This window comes from Carassius carassius, chromosome 14 (genome assembly GCF_963082965.1).
Source record: "Carassius carassius chromosome 14, fCarCar2.1, whole genome shotgun sequence".
Lineage (NCBI taxonomy): Eukaryota > Metazoa > Chordata > Actinopteri > Cypriniformes > Cyprinidae > Carassius > Carassius carassius.
In genome coordinates, this window is record NC_081768.1 from 6516156 (window position 1) to 6524885 (window position 8730).

The window sequence follows — 8730 nt, forward strand, 5'->3', positions numbered from 1 at the left end:
TTTATGGAGTCAATAGTAAGCATCAATCATTTCAACAATTTTGTTTAGTACATTGTGTGTATGCTAAAAAGTTTTTACTACATTATTACATACATTTTTTTAAAATGCATTTAATTGATAATTTTATTAATAACAATGTATTGCATGATGTGGCTCCAGAATATAGAGTAAAAATGCAAAGAATAAATAATCATGAACAGCTGGATGTTTATGGCCTTATTTCAAATCTTGTTTTGTCAGGGGAGAAATTTTTTATTTATTTATTTAATAATCAGTTTAACTTTACTGCTTCTGGCCAAAACTACGGTGCCCGTAAAGGGACTTGTTCCGTTTACTTAGTTTTGTCTTGGCCACGACATAATAACTTGTGGGAATGTGATAATATGTCGTGGCCACGAGATATTAATTTGTGGGAACGTCATATTAACTCGTGGGAATGTCATATTATGTCTAGGCCATGAGATCATTTTGTCGAGGTAACGACATCCTTATGTCGTGGCCTCGAGATGCTATGTTGAGGGAACAACATCCATTTCTCGTGGCCACGACTTCTTATGTTGAAGGAACGACATGTTTTTCTCGTGGCCACAAGTTTAATGCGTAAACAAACCTGCATGACCATAGCAACCCGGGATTATCAGAGATGGATTCATTCATATTTTATTTTGAATTACGAAATTATTATATTATTTATACATATAAAATTTAAGCATTTACATTATGACATTTTATGTTAATGTTAAGCATTTACAGTAAGCTATTATTTACAAAAGTATTCAGAATGTTAAGTAAAGAGATCGAAATTGAAGCAAAAAAACAAAAAAAAGAATAATAATAATAACAATAAAAACAATAATAATAGGCTAATAATAATAATAATGTACACATATTACGGGGGAAAGACTATGAGTTAATGGACTTACAAGACTGTAGGATGGATAAAAAAAAGTTTTTATATTTTATTATGCACTTCATGTAATATTTATTTATGATAAACTTAATTTGAATGCTGACCATCGCATGTAATACAGCCTGGTAGCCAAAGCATACGGTTAATATAATGATTATTTAATTCAAGATAAAATATCAATGAATCCATCTCTGATAATCCTGGGTTGCTATGGTCACACAGGCTTGTTTACGCATTAAACTCGTGGCCACGAGAAAAACATGTCATTCCTTCAACATAAGAAGTCGTGGCCACGAGAAATGGATGTTGTTTCCTCAACATAGCATCTTGAGGCCACAACATAAGGATGTCGTTTCCTCGACAAAATGATCTCGTGGCCACGACATAATATGACGTTCCCACGAGTTAATATGATGTTCCCACAAATTAATATCTCGTGGCCTCGACATATTATCATGTTCCCACAAGTTATTATTTTGTGGCCACGACAAAACTAAGTAAACCGAACAAGTCACCTTACGGGCACCATACAAAACGGAAGTTTATGATAACTCTTCGATCCCCTGTTTTCCTCACATCAAAATCCATCAAACTATTTGTAAACTGTGCATATTTCTCTACTGTTCCAGAGTTTTACACTGTAGAATGCAATGTTATGGACAGAGGACATATTTTACGAGGAAGCAAAAGTTTGAAGTTAAAAATATCAACAACAATGGATGTGTTTATTACAAAGATGTAGTTTTTCACTTCACAAGATGGACTGGAGTCGTGTAGATTACTTGTGGATTATTGTGAAGTTTTCATCAGCTTGGACTCTCATTCCAGTGGCACCCATTCAATGCAGTGGATCCATTTCTGAGCAAGTGATGTAATGCTAAATTTCTACAAATCTCTATAGATTAAGAAACAAACTCATCTATATCTTGGATGTCAGTTAATTTAAATTACACTTTCATTTTACACGAAATGAAAATTACACGAGTACATTTTCAGCTAATTTAAATTTTTGTGTGAACTCTTCCTTATACTCTGTGTAAGAGTATTAAAGCAATACTTCTGCTTATTTTTTATTTTTTTGACTCATTGTACATATACTAAAATGTAAGTTCAAATTTGCAAATGTTTAAGTTTTCAATAGTTCTTGTGGATTCAATAAAGTTGCTCTAATCCATAATTACTTTCACTTTAATCCTGGGAAACAACAGAGCATTTTCTACATGCAAATCAGATTTCTGAAAGTAAAATCAGTTGATTTCTTGTTAGTTGGAATAATATGTATACTAGAGACAACATTTAACATGTAACATGTTAATTGTATGTCCTTGCACTAGAGTATAGTCTGCATTGCAAACGTTTACTGCTCTAAAAAAGGTCAGCAAAGGTCTTTGTAGACATTCTTGCTTTCCTAATCATCTTCTGTGAAAGACAGAGATTACAATGATTCATCAATGTCATGGATTCCCTCCTCCAGACATCACATCCCGTGGTATCCGCACAGTTATCTAGCCTGCTACTGCATCACACTCCCCTTTCCCCGGAGATGGACATCATCCACGGTTCCTCTCTGAGACCTCTACAAATCAATGGAAAATTAATTTACAGGCATCAGTAGAGAGATGACACGCTAGAAAGTTCTTTACCTCACGCTGACAGCCCGCTTTGTCTAAACACAACAAGTTATGTTTGGGCTAGCTGAAGGCAGGTCTATCGGTACGAGTGGCTGTCAGTAATTGCACTGATTTATCTGTTCTGACCCACCCACTTGCTCTACTCCTGCACGTCGAGTTTTCTTATGTGCACTATATATGAAAAGAAAAACATGTTATTTAGGCAAACTTTTCACTCTTCTAATGCATTACATAGGCCACTTACACAGCTAAATTTGGTTTTCAGTTAATCTTTTAGTCACCTTTATCTGTTCTGTACACACACAGTTCAGTAATTTACAGGATTGACAACCGCATTCTACAATTGAAATAACTCCTGAAAAATTCACTCGTTACAAAAATTCTACTCAGTCCATGGAACCAACCTGGGGTGCGTTTCATAAAAACAACTATGCTAGTAAGTTCCATCATTACCAATAAAGTTCATTACCAATAAAGTTCATAAAATTAAAACTAACTACCATAGTTAATGATGCTTTTGGGAAACACAGCCCTGAACAATTAGTTGTTAATGATGTACCTAAATACCTATCAAAATTGCAATCCAAGAAATTGCAGAGAATTTTTGACTCATTAGACTGTCCAGATCTTGCTATACACAACCCAGCAAATCAGAACAAGCCACTTACCAAAATTTTGCGGCATGCACTTGTCTGCTTTATTAAATCAATACAATGGATCGCTTTATGAGCTGAGCCCAAACAACAAGCCCAAAGATGCTTAATAGGTGGACATGAGTGGACATATAAGTGAGCATGGCAACACTTCAAGAGCACATTCTGTGAAGCAACCTAAGAAACATTAGCAAAACATGAAGGTTCCATCGATAATAGTTTATGTAAAATCACCAAATGTAATGATTCTTTGATCACTGAAATATTTTTTTTTATAAAAATATTGGATATCAAACATGTGAGATGGCAAAACGTTACTATGATTACAAAGGTGTCAGTCACTGCCATATCAGTGTGTATATACCCTTCAGGTACAAAAGTTCTACACAGTGCATATGGAAATATTTAGTTGGATATTTAAATGTGTATCACAGTTGTCTTTCGTTTGTATGCGCAGTACAAGAAGTAGGCTATTGACTTATTTGTGTTGGCAGATAATGCAACAAAAAGTAGTGAAGTAAATAAGAACAAGCCAATAATTAAATTAAATCTAAACACCTAATTTTGGAAATAAGCCACAAACCAAGAAATGTGCAACTGCCTTAACTCCATAAACTGGATTGCTTTATGAGCCAAGTCCAAAGACTTAATAAGTGAACATAGCAACACAAAAGCATGCTCTGTAAAGCAGCCTTCCAAATATAAACAAAACACAATGGATCTGCCAGCAGTGGTTTAGTTCAAATGAGTCTGATGAGTCTTATGGTCACTGTAATGTTACTTTGGTTAAAAAATAGTAGATAACATATGTGTGAGATGCCAGAATGTTGCTATGATTACCACATGTCAAAAATTGCAATTTCGAGAGTAAATTTTGCTATGTACACATACAACATTACAATTTAGGGGGCTGATTTACTCCCATATTTAAATGCAGTTGTCAGTCCTGGATCTTTATAGTGTGTAAGTTTGTGTTAAAGCCAACATTCATATTTAATTTGTGCCCCACCAAAGTACAAAGATAACCTTTTATTCGACAGCAAAGAGAAATTCCCACTCTAAATTATTATTATTGTCATTACTATATATTATTATTATTATTATTTATTTTTTTGTATTATTATATATTAAAAATATTGCTGTATTAGGATGGTCAGACCACAGAGTTTAACTTTTTTGGATAATTACTCTACAGATGGTTTTCTTATAGTATGCACTAGACTGGAGTATTAATAGGAGAAATGACACATCAGCTTCAGGGCATTTGACACAGGGTTTATCTGTGATTCTGATGTGCTGAGACATCTGGAACATTTCTATTCGTCACCAGCTTGTCTGTGCCATGACTGTGGGAATCACTCTTTGATTTCTCTTATTGATTTGACAGATCCTCAGGCCATGAAGCTCTGGCATGGTGAGTTTTTTTTTTTTTTTTTTTGCTCAACAAACAGGATTTCAGGCAATATAGTGAATGCAACAAACACAGAGAAAAAATAATTAAGTTTGGTAGCTTGTAGGCCAGTGGCAGAAAACTTTCTCCATCCATTTATCAAGCGCATGATGGTATAGCCCTACCATTATAGATACAGTGTTCAATGGAGCAGATATCCCCCCTGAAATAAAGTATTTGTCGTAGACTGTTTTTTCAGATTTTTCGCACAGAAGAGGCTGATATGTTAAAGCTCCAGGAGAGCAGGACCAACATGCACCTGTTCTTGTTTTAAGGGACCTTTAAAGGTACAGGTTGTAATACCTGCCACTAGAGGGCAAAATAATACCAATAATATAAATACCAAAATAATAACAATCGTGTGGTTTGATGACGCTAAGAAGGAGCGTGGAATGATTGGATTTGTTGTCTTCTACCCAACAATACAGCAAATATAGTTTGACAGTAAATTATCAAATTAATTGATTACTGTTTAGTCAGATGATATGAAAATGATTACCCCTTGTTCAACAAATATAAACACTCATGTACATTCAAACACAATAATTGGGCATACATAGCAAATGCGAGTTCAACGATTTGCGTGAGTAGATTTCATACAAAGTCAATGCAAAGACGCGATCAGACTATGGATCAGATGCGTCTTCGCGCGGGTCTAGAGACGCGATGCCCCGCGTTTGGCGTGTATGCCCCATAATACTAATCTTGTTGATCGTTATAATAGCATACGTTTTCTGTAAAGATACGAATCAAAACAACTCACCTGTCGAGTAAAACACAAGCGAGATCGGCATCTCTTTCTAGTTGAAGATTGTTGCGAAGCTCTCTCCATCTAAAAAATGCAACACCGATATTGATCCTCGCTCTTTCTCTCCTCTTGTCCCAAACTCTTCTTGGGTCGTTTGGTTGGCCCGTACGCTTACGTTTACGGGAGCTGTCCTTGTCGACAGAACCAGCGGCAGACGGTAAACAGTAATTTTTGTTCCATAAATAAGTAACACAATCCACCATAATACGTGCAAGAAGAAGTAAATAAGACTAGTGGTTTGCTGGACGCTGGACACTACTTCCGCATTTGTCCACGACACTGTTGTCATGTGGTTTCTACGTCAGTAAAGGCGGTAACAAAGGGTAACTAACATCATTGACAGGCGACTGCACTGCCCCGTTTCACTGTTCAGAATGGGAATTTTCTCATGATTTACAAGTAGTTGAAAACATAAGAGATATTGTTAGTAATCAGCTGGACAAAATATATAACACTAGCCTAGTGTTTTTTGTATATTTTACTGCAAATATCTTACAAATTGTACCTTTAAGGTGAAAGAACACAGGGTTTTTGTTGTTGAGTAAAACCAAAAACTAAAACTTAAAAAATATATTAAGAATTTTAAATAAAATGTAAAATGTATTACATTTCAGCTACTGTAGTTGCACGAGCAACATTTTACATTTTTGTTTAGTTTAAGTTTAAGTACTAAAATTTACAAAAACTAAATTAAAAACTAAAACTTAATAAAAACGAAAATGCACAAACAAAACAAAATTACTAATATTATGACTAAAATAAAAATCTAATTCAAATGATTAACAAAAACTTTAATATAAAACAACACTGGTTGAAATCCTTAAAAAAATAAAAATAAAATAAAAAATAAAACCTTTGCAACTGAACTTGACAGTGAGAGATCACAATATAATTTTAGTGTAATGTATAAAAACAAGAAAGAGACCAGTTACCTTTATCCATATAACTTAATTTTCAAAAATACAAGGTTTTTATTTTATTTTTTTTATATATTTTATTTTTTTGACAGTTGCATTAAAAATCCAATGGCACATCCCCCTCGTCAATTTGAATGGACGCTTCTGCAGAAAACATAATTGATTTCTTATGTAAAATAATACATTGATTTGATACATTAAGATACATTAAGAGTACAGAGAATAGCAAAAAAAAAGAAAAAAAGACACGTTATTTGGTTTTGTAAGAAATTTTAATGACTTTTGATTGAAGACTTTAATATTTTGGCAAATCTAAGCACAGCTGAGACATTGTTGAAATTCTGAAATTTAGTGAATTGAGTCTCTTTATTTGTCTTTTATTTATGAAAAATACTCTTCAGCATTTGCTACTTTGAATCAAAGGTTCACTTATCTGAGAATATTCTTTTGCAGCACTGTCATATATTAAAATAATGCACAGGGGGAGTGTGTTGTTTTGGTGTAGCTCCATCCCTCTGCTGGATACCATGAGAGAACTCATTCAAAACTGTATATTCCCTTATTTCCTGAGATCAGCTATAAAGAACAAACACTATTAAGCTCCCGATCAATATAGGGGACATCACCTCTGTTATCACACAGCAAAGTAGATTTATGCTCCATGCCATGCCAAAATAAATCACATATTCATACTTTAAATTAAAACAGTGAATGATGGTGTTTAGACAGAGAGAGTGAAAAAATGGGCATACAAGCAGATTAAATATTAATGCAACAGACAGGAATGAGTATTAAAAACAAGTCTTATTCCATTTTTGGAGTTTTTCCCCCCCATTTGGTTATTAAAGGGCATTTTTCATATAAGAGGAAGGTCCAGTTTAGAGTGCTTTACTTGCTGAAAACCTATAAAATAAGAATCTAATCAGTGCATTTATATTTAGTAGACTAAAAGTCAAGCAAGGTGAGCCAAATACTTAAAGGGATAGTTCACCATAAAATTAAAATCCTGTCATCATTTACACATCCTTAAGCCACTGCAAACCCATATGACTTTCTGTCTTCCTTATAACATTGTGTAAGATTAATCTTTTAAAGACTATCCTGGCCACCCTTTACAGGCAAAAATCACCACAAAAATATCATAAAAGTTTTAATATGACTTGTGCTATATTTCAAGTTTATGTAGAAAGCCTGTGAGTTCATATGGCAAAAAAAGAAAGTTTTTTTTATTGAGTTTCACAATTTACAATATACCTTTTTAATATACTTTTTGTTTACATATCCTTGGCATACATTGATTGATTGATCAGCTTATATGAGACAATATACATTTTTCACTAAAATCACCTTATGAAAATCAGCAGCATCTCGTCCAAACAAAACAAAGACATTAATTGGTTTTAGCAGATAGTTTAGTTGCAGCTTACAGTGCACTAATTAACTCAAAGTGCTTTGTCACATTTCCTGGTTTCAGCCCAGCGGGACCTATTTTGCCAGTGATCCTTAATAGGATTTGTATAGATTAGGCCTGTAATGTCATGCGTTGTGCAAGCCAATGATGATGGTGCATTTGGGGAGAGCAGGAGACACATGATGGCATCCATCAGCTGTTTGGTGCAAGCCCATGATATTCTGCCAAGGACATTGTATTGTGCTGTCAGAGGAAGGTGATGCATGGATTTGCTAAAGGCTAAACCAAATTCTAGATCCAAGCAGGTGCTTTTCTCTTCACAAATCCCAAATTTATGGAAATCTACAGAAAGCAAATCATAATGGAGCAGAAACCCAGCAATGGAAATAAGAACAGTAGTAAAGGACACTACATAGTAACCCTGCTTGTTTCACAAAAGCAAGGTCAAATGTGGCACGTGAGGCAGTGGTGATGGCATACTAACTTTGAATTTCATTGGTGATGGGATCACATCAGGTGTCTTCAGAAAAGTAATTGGCTTCGTTCAAGGATGGCTGAGCCATTGTGGATCATTTCTTGTGGGGGTTTAGAAGTTTTTCTTGGAGATAGAATAGGTCTCCACATGTATGGAGTGCCTGTAGTGTCAAATTATGCTGTACTGGTCAAAATGTATATGCTGAAGTGCAACAAATGAAGAATGAAATGCAAAGGAAAACAGGACATATGGAGCCTTAATTGAAGTTTAATGATTTGAAAAGTCTTGCTTTGTCAGAGAACAAGATACTAAACCTGAGAATAATTTAGTGTAAATAGTCCTTTCTGTGCTTTTCATATGCTGTTTTCATACGGATAAATAAAATATCATACACATATAATGTTAAAATGTCATTTTAAAGTCATAATTTAGTTTTTTACAGCCATGTACTCTCTCTGACACTTAGTATTAAGAC